Below are 15,602 nucleotides of genomic sequence, written 5' to 3' on the forward strand. Positions count from 1 at the left end.
GGACTTTTGTGCCCCTGTGTGCATCTTCACAGAAAGGTAGTTTTCAAATCTCCACACCGCCATCGCACGGCACCAGTCAAAATCCTCCACTAGGAAATGTCCAGAACCACAGAAGCCCTAATGAGGTGAAGCTGATCATCCTTGGTACATCTTGACAGGCCCTTTGAAAGCGACTAAGGTGTAGAACAGATCTAAAGGGACATTTCAAATAGGTGAAAGTCACGTGGTACGTTAAAATTGGTATTTATACTTGTAGAATACTACACACTGTTGCAAGATCAACACACGGGGTAACACCACAGGTGCTTGGGGCATCAGCACTCTTTAATCCCTGTGAATATCAAGCCATGTAACATGCTACACAGCTTGAGTTCTCCTTGTACAGTACTGCCATCTGCTGCATTTTGACATTATGACCAGCAGCAGTGGAGAACCCACCTTCCTTATGTGTGTGTGTGTATACACACACGCATGCACAAAAATTAGAAAATAAAAGATAATAATTTATTATTTATACCCCACCTATCTGGCTGGGTTTCCCCAGCCACTCTGTGCGGCTTCCAGCAAAATATTAAAATATAATAATTCATCAAATATTAAAAGCTTCCATGTATCATTTTGCTTTGTGGTTTGTGTTATTACGATGGTAAACTTAATAAAATTTATTTTTAAAAAATAAAAAATATATTGAAAGCTTCCCTAAACAGGGCTGCCTTCAGATATTATGTAATAATAAATTATTATTATTAAGATAAGTCCATTCAGTGTACAGTGGTACCTTGGGTTACAGACGCTTCAGGTTACAGACTCTGCTAACGCAGAAATAGTACCTCAGGTTAAGAACTTTGCTTCAGGATGAGAACAGAAATCGCATGGTGGCAGCAGGAGGCCCCATTAGCTACAGTGGCACCTCAGGTTAACAACAGTTTCAAGTTAAGAACGGACCTCCAGAACGAATTAAGCTCTTCCCCCGAGGTACCACTTTACTGAAGGGAACCAGGCAGCGGCCTTCTTGGTGGTGGCGCCCTCCCATCAGATGTCAAGGAACCACACGACTTATAGAAGACACCTGAAGGGGAAGTTTTTAATGCCTGGCATTTTATTACTTTGCTGGAAGCCCCCCTGAGTGGTGGTGGAAGCCAGTCAGGTGGGCGAGGTTTAAATAAAAACATTATTCTTATTTCTTCTTCATTACTCTGAGCCTCCTTTCCCCCTCACGGACTGGAAGCAGCTGCTGCAGCGCAACCCTCAGGGAAACCCCAGGCCGCAGGTTGGACCCCCGCCGCAGGGGGCGCCGCCTCTGCCTCCTGGCAGGGGGGGGGGTTGGGACCCTTCTAGGAGCTCCTCTCGCTGCACGAGGCCCCTACGGAGCACTTCCGGGGCAACCGGGGCCGTGACCCCCTCGCCTGGCCGCGCCCTTCCCGGCGACGCTCCGACTCGCCCCAGAGCCCGGGAAGGCGGAGGGACGCTGCCGGCGCAGCCACGTCGCGGAAGAGGGCCGCTCGGCTGCCCGGCAACGGGTCGAGCGTGCCCCGCCCTCCTCCGCGCCACGTGGCCGGCGCTGCCCAATGACGGCGCGGTCCGCGGAGCTTGAGGTTGGCCCCCGGGTGGCCCCGCCCGAGGGGAAAGAGGAGGAGCCTGGCAGAGCGGGGGGGGGGGCGGGACTCCCTCAGGGCCCGCGGGAAACACAGCGAGCAGTCGGGAAATAAAAGATGTGAAACCAGCCGCGCCGGGGTCTGCTTTGTGGCTTTATTCCGTATTTTTATGCTGGGAACCGGCCTGAGATCTTCCGACGAAGCGCAGGATACAAATGCAATAAATAATATAAAATAAATAAATAAGCAGGTTAGTAGTGGGCGCACAGATGAGTATCATCCTCCTTGATTATTGCCTTCTCCCTACTTCCATACAAAAAGAAAAATACAAGTTTTATCTGGCCAATGATTCTGTCCTCAAAGACCTCCAGCCTGGGACAGTCTGCAAAATAACCACGTAGAGCAGGGATGGACAGCCATCGCCTCCAACCCACATGGCCAATGGCAAAGGATGAGGACCAGAGTCCAGCAGCATCAGGTTTTTCCCATCCCAGATGTAGACAGAGGTTGCATATGCACCATTTACATGGCTGCCAAAGACTCCCTGCAACTGTAGTTTGCTCAAGGGAACTGTAGTTAGCTCTAATAGTCAAACTACAGTTCCCAGGAGTCTTTCACAGTAGCCAGAAGCTTTAAATTTATGTTTTGTCCATGAGCATAAGCGGTCATTCTTCTCTAATCAGGATTAAGGACAAATAATTTTGTGGCATAGAAAAGAATATCCGTTTCACATGCGAAGGAAGATGTCTAAGGTTGCCATATTTTGAAGAGCAAAGAAGAAGTGCAATTTGTATCAAATTTTACCCCTGAAAAAGAGGGTGTGTCCTGGAAAAAGAGGGCACTCCTAGTTTGGGTGGTGAGCGTGGAAGCCTGACAATAATGTTGCCCTGACTGATGTGGATGCGAGCAGAGCAAACTTGCCCACTTCGCACTAGGGAAGAGTATCCAAATGGGACCCAGCATCAAAGGCAGCAATGACGCCAGAAGAGGCCATTTTTCCTAGATGACATTCGTGTTTCTTGCATTGGGCATCTGAGAAGGTAGCTGGCTGAGCCTCTCTTTACTGAAGTTACAATCCAAGCAGGAAACCTTGCACAGCCTGCCCCCCCCCCCCCCGAGGCCAGGCTTGCATCTCCCAGGGCGTTGCATGAAGACTTGCTGGACACAGGAATGGTGGGAGGCACCCTTTGGGGAATTCCCAAGGGAAGAAGGCTTAGAGCTTGCACATTGGTGGTGGGACCACGATGGGCGAAAAGAGGGAGAAGACTGAGAAGAGGAGTTGGCAGAAGCTGAAGAGGTAACAGGTCTTGGTGAGCAGGAAGTGTCTGTTGCAGAGAGAAGTCCAGAGTCAGTATCAGAAACTGAAGCAAGAGAGGAGAGAGGCCAAGAGGCAGAGATGAGTCAGACTGGTGAAGAAGCCAGGGTGTCTCCTGTGACCAGTTCCCCTCCCTGCTGGTCTCCCAAGATGAGAAGAGGGATGAAGAGGGAGGAGCAGAGACAGGTGTGCTGGCATAGTCTCAGATTGCTTGGAAAGGACCTGGTGGCAGAGGGAATTTTGGCAGCTGTGGAAGGTGGGGACCTTCAACCTCCACAACTGCCTAATAGAGGCAAGACCTATGAGAAGGGTTGCTGTGCTCATTAGGCCTGGCTCCCCTGAGCTGGCCTGGTTTCTGTTACTAAAGAGTTAACTTCACATACTCTGTGGATTTCTGGCTGACTGGCTCCCTGGTGGACTCTTCTTCTCTGGAAGTTTATAAACAGAGCTTGGATGACCATCTGCTAGGGATTCTTTAGTTGTTATTCCTGCATTACAGATTATTTCAGGGTTGCAAAGATCTGTGAAAGATCACTTTTTTGAAAAGCAATTTTGCTTGAGAGGAACAGGCAAAAAACCTAGCAGAGGAGCAGAGCATCTCCCTGCTTAGGCAAATTCTTCGCAGGAAAGCCTGTATTATAGGACTTTTCATTCTGTTTAAGCACACAGTAGAGATGGAATTTAGCCTTGCCATTTCTAAAGAATGAGGCATTACATCCTATCGGCTTTAGCCAACCTTGCAAGAATTCTTATGCCAAGAATTTGTTTGCAGTAACAAGTTCCAAAGGCATCCTTTTCCCTTTGTTATGCATTAGTTACAAGCAACCCTAAGCAGAGATATTTGAGGCCTCCTACAGCACCAAGCTCTTGATCTGACCGTGTCTCCATGCAGCTTTCGAAGTTAGTGCACATTTATGCTCCAGAAGAAGGACATGGCAGTCAGGAACAGGATAAACAGAAGCCACAGAGGTACTGACTGCAAAGGATCCAAGCATTTGGTTTGCCCCTCAGATTTGAGCCTGAGCTGATTCTCATGTATGTGTGGTTGTCCATCCACTCCTTTGGGGTCCAGTCCAAGGAGGACTTACTGCAGCTCTTCCTAGACCAGACCAGAAAGAGAGGAAGCTGCCATATGCACAAAGGTATTTTTGTCAGCTGTGTCAGTGAACAGGACCCTGCTGTCAAGTTAAAATTCAGAGGCCTGTTTTGGTTTGCCTCAGTGTCACGGTGAAATAGGTGGTGAACAATCAATAGGTGAGCGTGGAAGCCTGACGTGAACCAATCTACAGAAACTGGGCTATATCCCTTGAATTGCTGGGGTCCTAAATCAAAATGCTGTCAGCTAAATTCAGACATTCCACATACCAATCATACTGTGCATGGACTAGGCCTCCGCAACCAAAATAAAATAGACAAACTAAAGACGACAGCAATGAACCTCAAGCTTAGGATTGAGGAACCAGCTGGTGGAGACCGCGGGCAGAACTTCCACATCTGTGGCCTGGAGGAAAAACAGGAAGGGTCAGAGCTCAAATCTTATCTCATAATGTGGCTTAATAACCTACCCACAGGCATAACGCTAAACCTGTCACACATCAAGAGATCCTACAGGATCCCCACACGGCGCTCTCACCCCACACGGTGTCTCACCCAGAGACACCATCGCAAGTTTCAAGAGAACTTATACATTACATTACGTTATGTTACATTTATATCCCACCTTTCCTTCAAAGAGCTCAAGGTGGGAGACATGGTTCTCCACTGCCCATTTTTTATCCTCACAACAACCCTGGGTGGTAGGTCAGGCGGTGAGGCAGTGACTGGCCCAAGGCCACCCAGTGAGCTCTGTGGCCAGTTGAGGATTTGAACCCTAGTCTCATGGGTCCTAGTCCAACACACTAACCACTGCAACACCCTGGCTCCCATGAGAGACACCATATATAAAGCTCTGGAAAATATCAAAGACCTAACTAGTGGAAATAATATCATCTCAATCTTCCAAGACATCAGCATGGACCTGCTTCAGAGACATTCCTTGCTTCATCCCTTCACTCCAGTACAGGCAACTCTCAGTGCGCATGGGGGCTACGTTTTGGGGATCGTGTCTAAAGCCAAAATCGTGTGTAGTCAAAACACATTAGGATTGCTAATGTCCCCTCCCCCTTAATTCCCCAACTGCATAAAGCTGAATGCACACAAATTAAAGTTGTGAGTTACTGTACTTCATGACAAAGGCATATCCTACCACTGGGGATTCCCTTTCAAATTGATTGCTCAGTGTCACGGGAATTGGGGTTGCTTGTGTGTAAACCTCTAGCGGTTCCAAACTGCTTAGGGGTGGGTTGTGTCTTTCCCTGACTGAGCAGCCTGGGTGCTGCTGCTGCTCAGTTGCTCGGCGAATCCGTGAGTGGGCGTCTTCTAAATTTCCTCGAGCATAGAAGCTCCTTGACAGATAATCTCCGCCTCCCCTCTCTGCGCAAAACCCTTCTGCGCAGAGTGGGCGTGCCCAGGGGTGGCCCTCCACTCTCTTCACTGCCTTCAGTGCCAGAGTCTCCGAGCCTCTCCTCCAAGATGCTTTCCCCCTCTTCCTTCTTCCTGGTGTCACCTGGACATTCTTCCCCAGATGACGTTCTCTCTCTACCCTTACTCGTTCCTTCTTCTGCAGAATCGGGAAGTACCGCCTCTCCCCTCTGCTCCGATGTCAGTTCCCTGACACTCAGCATAGTAGAAGGACACTGGCTGCAAATAATACCACACAGGCAGAACACCTATTAATAAGATAGCAATTCCCTTACCATCCCTTGCAGCTGCAAACTCTGACTCTCAACAAAATGGTGGCACTCATTCCTGGAAAACAAGAAGGAGAAAACAAGCTTGTTTGCTCTTCCATGTGACAGCCCTATCTGAAAATGGCTATCATATCCTGAGCCATAGCTAGGTGATCTTGCACCCCGGCAGAATTGTCCAGATTGTGCCCGCTAGCCACTTACAAATTAGCTCTTCTTTCTGCCTCTTCTCCAACTCCCCCCCCCCTCAATTCACCCTCTATTAGAAACCTTTTCTTATGAGGCAATCAATATTTTTATTTATGGACATATTTTAAAGCTGATTTTGCACCCACCCTCGCCTGCACCCTTGGCAGGGGCCCACCTCACCACCCCCTAGCTACAGCCCTGATCATATCTCCTCTCAGTCTCCTCTTTTCCAGGCTAAACATACCCATCTCCTTCAACTGTTCCTCATAAGGCTTGGTTTGCTTGATCATCTTGGTTGCCCTCCTCTGCAAACGTTCCACCTTGTCAACACCCTTCTTAAATTGTGGTGCCCAGAATTGGACACAGGACTACAGGTGTGGTCTGACCAATGCAGAATAGAGTGGAACTATGACTTCCCTTGATCTGGACACTAGATTTCTGTTGATGCAGCCTAGAAGAGCATTAGCTTTTTTTGCTGCTGCTTCACATTGTGGACTCATGTTCAGCTTGTGGTCCACTAAGACTCCTAGATCTTTTTCACATGTCCTGCTAGTGAGCCCTGTGTCCCCATCTGGGTCTTAGCTTCCAGAATTCCAGCATTATGTCCATGTCTGGCCATGGTACCCAGCAGCAAATGTGGAAAACATGAAGAGTGGGCACAGTCTTTAAACATGCAACAGACACTGGAGGTGGCTGATTGAGAGCCCCAGTGTGTGCTCCACATTTTTTCAGGGATACAGGTTGTGCTGTGGTCTAAACCACTGAGCCTCTTGCTGACCAGAAGGTTGGTGGTTCGAATCTGTGTGACAGGGTGAGCTCCCGTTGCTCTGCCCCAGCTCCTGTCAACCTAGCAGTTCGAAAGCACACCAGTGCAAGTAGATAAATAGGTACGGCTGCAGCGGGAAGGTCAACGGCATTTCTGTGTGCTCTGGTTTCCATCACATCCCTCTGTGTTCCTGTAGCAGTTTAGTTTTGTTGGCCACATGACCTGGAAAGCTGTCTGTGAATGACGCCGGCTCCCTCGACGTGAAGGGAGATGAGTGCCACACCACGTAGTGAAATTCGACTTTTTACCTTTACCCACATTTTGCCTTCACACTTTGTTTTTATTGAATGAAGCACCAAGTGTAAAACAGCTCTATGCTTGCAATTTAAAATCAGTATTTGCCGTCCTTTGATTTTTGCACCTTTGATTTTCTGCAGAGTCTTCAACTTAAGCACTTTACAGTGGAACCTCAGTTGTCAAATGCTTCGGAAGTCGAACACTTCAGCTTTCAAATGCCAACAACCCGGAAGTGAATGCTTCTGTTTTCGAACGTGCCTCAGAAGTTGAATGGCTTCTGAGGCGCATTTCTCCATTTTTTCAATGGATTTTGCCGACCAGCAATAGCGCCTTGATTGTCATACGTTTTGGAAGTCAAACAGTCTTTCGGAATGGATTATGTTTGACAACCGAGGTATTCTTTAGGAAGTTAAGCTTGTGACTGGCTTCCCCCTTCCCTCTTCTAACCATTTTCCCAAAGTGGTACTACTATTTTTATCCTCCTTTAGCTGCGTCTTGCATGGCGGAGTTTAGCTGACCCAAGGGCAGATGTCTGGCCTGCCAGGAAGTGCTGAATGAACATGATGATTAGGGAAGGACCACTAGTAAACACTCGTAGCATATTTGTCAATCAACAGGAAATTAATGGCATGATATATAGCAGGAATGTGGCACAAGCTTTCTGGCTTTTGAACTGTAACAGGTTAAGAAAGCAGGGCAAGAGTAATATGAAAAGGACATTGATTTGCAGCCCCGTGTTCTAACAGAGGCTTACCTACTTGCAACAAAAAAGGGCTCATGCACAACGAATCATAGGAATGCAGCCTCAAGCCTCAAGGCCTGGAGAAGAGCCAGCTATAAAGGTTCCTTCCTTAAGTTGAGCCTATTCACTCAAACACAGAGGCCATTTAATGGATGTTAAATTTTGCAGCGTGACCATGTTGCACAAGACCCAAAATAAATGTGACTTGCTATTTAAACTCCACAAATGTAGTTTACGTTTGTTTAAAGTGACGGTTCCCAGGCCTCTGAGGCAGGAATGGTTGGGAAATGGATTAATTGCCTTTGCAGACTTGTGTGTATAATGCATCTGTTGACACATGCAAATAATGGGTACTATAGTATATTTTGGTGTATAACGCCTATATTAACATTCTCTAAGTGATAAAGGGGTCAACATTTTTTGAAATGCAGAAAAAGGCTCCAGCTTCATGAACACAGCATTGTTGGCCGCCACCCCAATCTCTGAGTGGTGGGAGATTCCAGAGGTTCCAGGCGTGTCCCCAGGGTTCGTATTTCCTTTCGAGAATGAGGCACAGCTGAGACTGTGATGTCTTTAAACTATATGGCTTATTTACACATATATACAACCTGAGCCTACAATGAAGGGGTTCACAGCATGAACACCCCGAGATGGTCTAGTTTCCCCCATAGCTGTAGCCTTGGATTCAAACACAAATCAAACGTTGGGCTATCTCTCTGCCTTTTCCAGCTTGCAACCTTCTCCCCAGGTCACATCACAGCCAACTCTCTACTCTGGCTTTTGCCTTCTCACTATCTAAGAGATGGAGGAGGTGCCCCGACCATCTGTTGTCTGGAGCTCCCTCACCTTAGCTTCTTAATGGGCCACCCTCTTTCTTTTGTTTTCTTAGTGGCTCATCACCATGGGTGATTCCCTCACCAGAAGGTTGGTCTGCCTTAGAGTTTAACACTTACTGGACCCAGGAATTATAGGTGTCTGGTACCACAGAACTCATGACACTATATTATTTAGGACAGTTTGCTACGACAGATTATGTTTTAGTAACCCAATTACGGGGTTTGCAGGGAGGGTGCATCAATGAAATAGTATAATAATAATTAGGTTCAAGAGCGGAAGTTCCTATCCAAGACTTACAAGAGGGTGTAAATATTCAGACAGCATGTACATAACCTATGGAGATCACTATCACCCAAGATGTGTTAGTAGATGCTAGGAGAGATAGCACTGAAATGGTTTAGATAAGATTTATAGAGGATAGGTCTATGTATTAAGCGCAACACATTCTAGCATTGAATGACAGGTGCTGTAGTGCCAAATAATTAGGGGGAACTATTGCGTCATATTCTGCTGATGAGCTTCTGAGAGACACCTGGGTTGTCATTGTCCTTTCATTATTTCCCTATTTACTTTATACAATTTCTTACCTGCCCTTCACCATAAGGTCATAGAATCATAGACTCATAGAGTTGGAAGAGACCACAAGGGCCATCGAGTCCAACCCCCTGCCAAGCAGGAAACACCATTAGAGCACTCCTGACATATGGTTGTCAAGCCTCTGCTTAAAGACCTCCAAAGTAGGAGACTCCACCACACTCCTTGGCAGCAAATTCCACTGTCAAACAGCTCTTACTGTCAGGAAGTTCTTCCTAATGTTTAGGTGGAATCTTCTTTCTTGTAGTTTGGATCCATTGCTCCGTATCCGCTTCTCTGGAGCAGCAGAAAACCTTTCTCCCTCCTCTATGTGACATCCTTTTATATATTTGAACATGGCTATCATATCACCCCTTAACCTCCTCTTCTCCAGGCTAAACATGCCCAGCTCCCTTAGCCGTTCCTCATAAGGCATCGTTTCCAGGCCTTTGACCATTTTGGTTGCCCTCCTCTGGACACGTTCCAGTTTGTCAGTGTCCTTCTTGAACTGTGGTGCCCAGAACTGGACACAGTACTCCAGGTGAGGTCTGACCAGAGCAGAATACAGTGGCACTATTACTTCCCTTGATCTAGATGCTATACTCCTATTGATGCAGCCCAGAATTGCATTGGCTTTTTTAGCTGCCGCGTCACACTGTTGGCTCATGTCCAGTTTGTGGTCAACCAAGACTCCTAGATCCTTTTCACATGTACTGCTCCCCATCTTGTATTTGTGCCTCTTTTTTTTTTTTTTTGGCCCAAGTGCAATACTTTACATTTCTCCCTGTTAAAATTCATCTTGTTTGTTTTTGCCCAGTTCTCTAATCTGTCAAGGTCGTTTTGAAGTGTGATCCTGTCCTCTGGGATGTTAGCCACCCCTCCCAGTTTGGTGTCATCTGCAAATGATCCCAGGGTCCCAGGGTGGGTTACAGCAATAGAATAAACAATTATAAAAACAGCCCCAACTATTACAATTATAAATCAAGTAATAATGTTCAAACATATTATGAATAATAAGAATTCAGCGAAAGAGCTGGTCCGAAAACTATCCCATGATAATGCCTAGTGCACTTCTGAGTGTAGGGAAGCCCACCATTTAGGGCTGCCACTGTGGGTAGGCTAAGTGGTTTAAACATCCCTAGTCTCTGAGGGGTGAAAGAGTCCAGGGGTGCCTGCACTAAGCCAGGTTTTGGTTTCTCCACCCCCACCCAAATTTTTTATCGATTCTCCAAATTTATAACAATCATGACAACAAACAAGAAAAACATTACAATATCAAAAAGCAAACAAACAAACATTTATCCTAACTGTTATAGTCCCACTTTTATTATCATTTTTGGGTGACTTCCTCAGATCCGCCTATCTGAGTTTCCATATAGCTCATTGTAGCAGTTTTCCAACACTATTTTCATATAAGATTTACTTGTTCAATTAACATCTTTCTTTTCATTTTGACTTCTATCCATAGTAATATACAATTTCATATATTTAAATCCTAGGCCAATCTGTTACTCACAAGTAATTCTGTTTAAATAATCTTAACATATTTAACTAAATAATCTTTAAATTTCTTCCATTATTTCTTGATACTCCTTGTCATTCTGGTCGCGGACTCTTCCGGTCAGGTCAGTTAGCTCCCAAAAGTCCATCATCTTCATCTGCCATTCCTCCACTGTTGGTACTTCTTGTAGTTTCCAATTTTTGGCCAGCAAAATTCTAGCTGCAGTTGTGGCATACAAAAACAATCTAACATCTTTCTTGGGCAATTTCAAACCTATTATTCCAAGCAGAAAGGCTTCTGGTTTCTTAATAAATGTATATTTCAACAGTTTTTCAATTCATTATAAATCTTTTCCCAGAAGTCTTTCACCTTGGGACATGTCCACCACATATGGTAAAAGGTACCTTCTTTTTCTTTACATTTCCAACATAGATTATCACTCTTGTGGTAGATCTTTGCTAGTTTTACAGGGGTTAAGTACCATCTATACATCATTTTCATAACGTTTTCCTTTAACACCGTACATGCAGTAAACTTAACCCCTTTCTTCCACAACCTTTCCCAATCTTCAGCTTTTGGTTTCTTGGAAAGAAGGTCAATTGATACGGTGATGTTCTTAGGCTATATGGCTTTATTTACACATATATACAACCTGAGCAGGCTGGAGGGACCCACAGCACAAACACTCTGGCAGTTCCCACTTCCCCATTAGGTTTACTGGGAAGCCCCAAGTCACATCTTTGGGAGCAGACCTGAGTCTGTGTCTTCAGCTTCCAGCGCCAGCCAACTCTCAAACTCCCCTCTTTGCCCTCTTGTTCCCTGGCAGCCAGCCAGGTGAGGTGGGAAAAGGCCCAGCCATTTGTCTCGAGGGCAACCTCTTTGGATTTGTCAATGGCCAGTCTTACTTAACTAGCCAGTCAAACCCATTGCCTTCCTGAAGGAACTGGCTTGGCTGGTTCACCAGTCTTTTCTGGAGATGAGCGTATAATCCCTATCCAAGATTGGATATTAGTCTTACAAGAAACATTTTGGTTTCTCTCACTTTCATTTCACTTCTCTTGCTTTCATGCTAAAAATCTATATTGGATTTAAACCAATGACTTTAGTAATGTCTCACAATGAATCCTGGGAATGGCAGTTTGGTGAGAGTGTTGAGAATTTTGTGAAGGGTTTCCTTGCTCCCAGGCACAGAACTGCATTTGTCCATGTTATTTGAGGAGTAACAATGGCCATGAAACCATTTACAGTTCTCTAATCTGTCAAGGTCGTTTTGAAGTGTGATCCTATCCTCTGGGGTGTTAGCCACCCCTCCCAGTTTGGTGTTGTCAGGGGTTTAGGAGCAGAGGCAAGGGCAAGGGAGGAAACAGAGAGCGAAGGGGAGGAGGCAGAAGAAAAGATGAGTGATGACGACGACCCGAGATCTACGAGTCTTTCCAGTGAATCAGAGGATTCACAGAAAGGAGCACCAGTGGCCAGGGCAAGGGGGGAGTCTAGGGGGGCACCCCAGGAAGATAGAGCCAGAGGGGACTCAGAGGAGAGCAGTTGGAAATCGGGACCAGCATCACCGCCAGAGAGCAGGGAAGAGGAAGGGAGCCAGGGGGCAAGCGCTGGCAGCTCACCACAGGAGGGAGGGCACGAGTCAGGAGTGGCCACACCTCCATCGGGGAGCGAAGAAACGGTTAAGCAGAAAGTGGAAAGTTGGGCGCGCGCGCCAAGTTCAAATGCAGAGGAAGGCGGCGCAGTAAGCAGCCCGGAAAGGGAGCCAGGTCCTAAAGCCCGGCGCAAGGAGACAGGAGGGTCCGGGGGGTCAGCGTCAGAAGAATCCCGGAAGGAAGAGACCCCGGGGGGTAGAGGGACCCAGAGGAGGACAGTCAGGCGGAAAAGGTGGAGCCGGGCTAGGATATTAAGTTGGTGCACACGGGGCGGAGACTCAGACGGAGCTTCGCCGATCTAGCTACTAGACGTAGAGTTGCACGCAGCAGCTTGAGAATGGAAACTGTAACTCAATAAAGACTTTTACTTAATGATCGCTGGCTAGCGTGATCCTCTGTGAGCTAGGATCTTCAAGCAGCTCTGACAGGTGTCATCTGCAAATTTGATCAGGATGCCCTTGAGTCCATCATCCAAGTCGTTGATAAAGATGTTGAATAAGACCGGGCCCAAGACAGAACCCTGTGGCACCCCACTAGTCACTCTTCTCCAGGATGAAGAGGAACCATTGATGAGCACCCTTGGGGTTCGGTCAGTCAGCCAGTTACAAATCCACTGAGTGGTAGCATAGTCAAGACCGCATTTTACCAGCTTCTTTACAAGAATATCATGGGGCACCTTGTCCAATTCCCTGCTAAAATCAAGGTAGGCTACATCCACTGCGTTCCCTTCATCTACCAGGCTTGTAATTCTGTCAAAAAACGAGATCAGGTTAGTCTGACATGACTTATTTTTCAGAAATCCATGCTGACTATTGGTGATCACAGCATTCCTTTCTAGGTGCTCACAGACTGTTTGCTTAATGATCTGCTCCAGAATTTTCCCTGGTATTGATGTCAGACTGACTGTGCGGTAATTATTTGGGTCCTCTCTTTTCCCCTTTTTGAAAATAGGGACAACATTTGCCCTCCTCCAATCTGCCGGGACTTCGCCTGTTCTCCAGGAATTCTCAAAGATGACTGCCAGTGGTTCTGAGATCACATCTGCCAGTTCTTTTAATACTCTTGGGTGCAGTTCATCTGGCCCTGGAGACTTGAATACATCTAAACTAGGCAAGTATTCTTGTACTATCTCCTTAGTTATTCTGGGCTGTGTTTCCTTTGCTGAATCATTTGCTCCAAATTCTTTAGGTCGGGCATTGTTTTCTTTATCGGAGAAGACTGAGGCAAAGAAGGCATTGAGGAGTTCAGCCCTTTCTGTGTCCCCTGTTTGCATTTCACCATCTTCTCCTCTGAGTGACCCCACTGTTTCTTTGTTCTCCCTTTTGCTACGAACATACCCATAAAAGCCTTTTTTGTTGCTTTTAACCTCTCTAGCAAGCCTGAGTTCATTCTGTGCTTTAGCTTTTCTGACTTTGTGTCTACACGTGTTGGCTATTTGTTTGAATTCCTCTTTGGTGGTTTCCCCCCTTTTCCATTTTTTGTACACATCCTTTTTTAATCTTAACTCAGTTAACAGTCCTTTAGATAGCCACCCTGGCTTCTTTAGGCACCTTCCATGTTTCCGTCTCATTGGTATTGCCTGATGTTGTGCTTTTACTATCTCCCTCTTAACAAACTCCCAGCCATCATGAACTCCCTTTCCTTTTAGTATTACTGTCCATGGGATCTCACCCAGCACTTCCCTAAGTTTTATGAAGTCGACTTTCTTAAAGTCAAGAAATTGAGTCCTAATATGCTTGGCTGCTCCTTTCTGCTGTATAGTAAACTTCAGAAGAGCATGATCACTCGCGCCTAATGATCCTTCCACTTCTACCCCACTAACCAGGTCATCAACATTGGTTAGGACCAGATCTAAAATGGCTGTTCCTCTTGTTGCTTCTCCCACTTTCTGGACAATGAAGTTGTCTGCAAGGCCAGTGAGGAATCTGTTTGACCTTATGCTCTTGGCTGAGTTTGACATCCAACAAATATCCGGGTAATTGAAGTCCCCCATTACTACTATCTCCCTTCCTTTTGCATGCTTGGCCATCTGTTCCAGGAAGGCATCATCTATGTCCTCCGTTTGGCTTGGGGATCTATAGTAAACTCCCACAATGAGGTCTCTGTTATTCTTCTCTCCCTTAATTTTGACCCAAATGCTCTCACTTTGGCTTTGAGGTTCTAAATCTTGGACCTCTTGACAGGTATACACATCCCTGACATATAACGCCACTCCTCCCCCTTTCTTGTCTGGTCTGTTTCTCTTAAATAGATTGTATCCCTCCATTATTACATTCCAATCATGGGACTTATCCCACCAGGTTTCAGTGATGCCTATTATGCCATATTTAGTTTGCTGTACCAAGAGCTCAAGCTCATCTTGTTTATTTCCCATGCTTTGCACATTAGTGTACAGACATTGAAGTCCATTAATCATTCCCCCGTGTCTCTTATTTAAGGATTTTTTCCTCCCACCACTAGGTCTGCGTGCTGTTTGCTCCATTTGGTCTATGACATTTGGATGATCATCTTCATCAATTGATAGACTCCTATCTTCAGGAGCACTGTCTCCCTCCCCCACATTAGTCAGTTTAAAGCCCTCCTGATGAGGTTTCTGAGATTTTTGGCAAAAAAATTTCTCCCAACCGTTGTGAGGTGCAGCCCATCGCTTGCCAGAAGTCCATCTTCAAGAAACTGCAGTCCGTGATCTAAGAATCCAAACCGTTCCTGTTTACACCATTTGCGAAGCCAGCTGTTCACTTCCACTATTTTTCCCTCTCTCCCTGGGCCACGTCGTTCAACTGGGAGGACAGATGAGATGACAATTTGTGCATTTAGTTGCTTCAATTTCCTGCCGAGAGCCTCGTAGTCTCTTTTGATCTTCTGGAGGCTATTGCTTGCAGTGTCATTGGTTCCCACATGAACCAAGAGGAAGGGGTATTTGTCAGTGGGTTTTATGATTCCTTGCAGTCGTTCAGTTACATCTTGGATCTTAGCCCCGGGGAGACAGCACACTTCCCGAGACATCTTGTCAGGCGCACAGATCACTGCTTCTGTTCCCCTCAGTAGGGAATCCCCTATCACCACTACACGCCTCCTCTTAGGTTTGGTCGGGGTTCTTCCGTGAGCTGTCCGTTCCAAGGTCGCCTGCACATTCCCTGAGGACTGACTTTGCTGCTCGTCTTCATATACCTGATCGACTGTAATGAGGGAGAGATCCTCAAATGGAGTCTGCTCTTCGTCTTCCATGGTAGGGGAGAGGACCTCAAAGACCTCCTTTAAATATTTGAACATGGCTATCATATCACCCCTTAACCTCCTCTTCTCCAGGCTAAACATGCCCAGCTCCCTTAGCCGTTCCTCATGAATT

This window comes from Podarcis liolepis, assembly GCF_965112155.1.
Source record: "Podarcis liolepis genome assembly, chromosome: 12".
Lineage (NCBI taxonomy): Eukaryota > Metazoa > Chordata > Lepidosauria > Squamata > Lacertidae > Podarcis > Podarcis liolepis.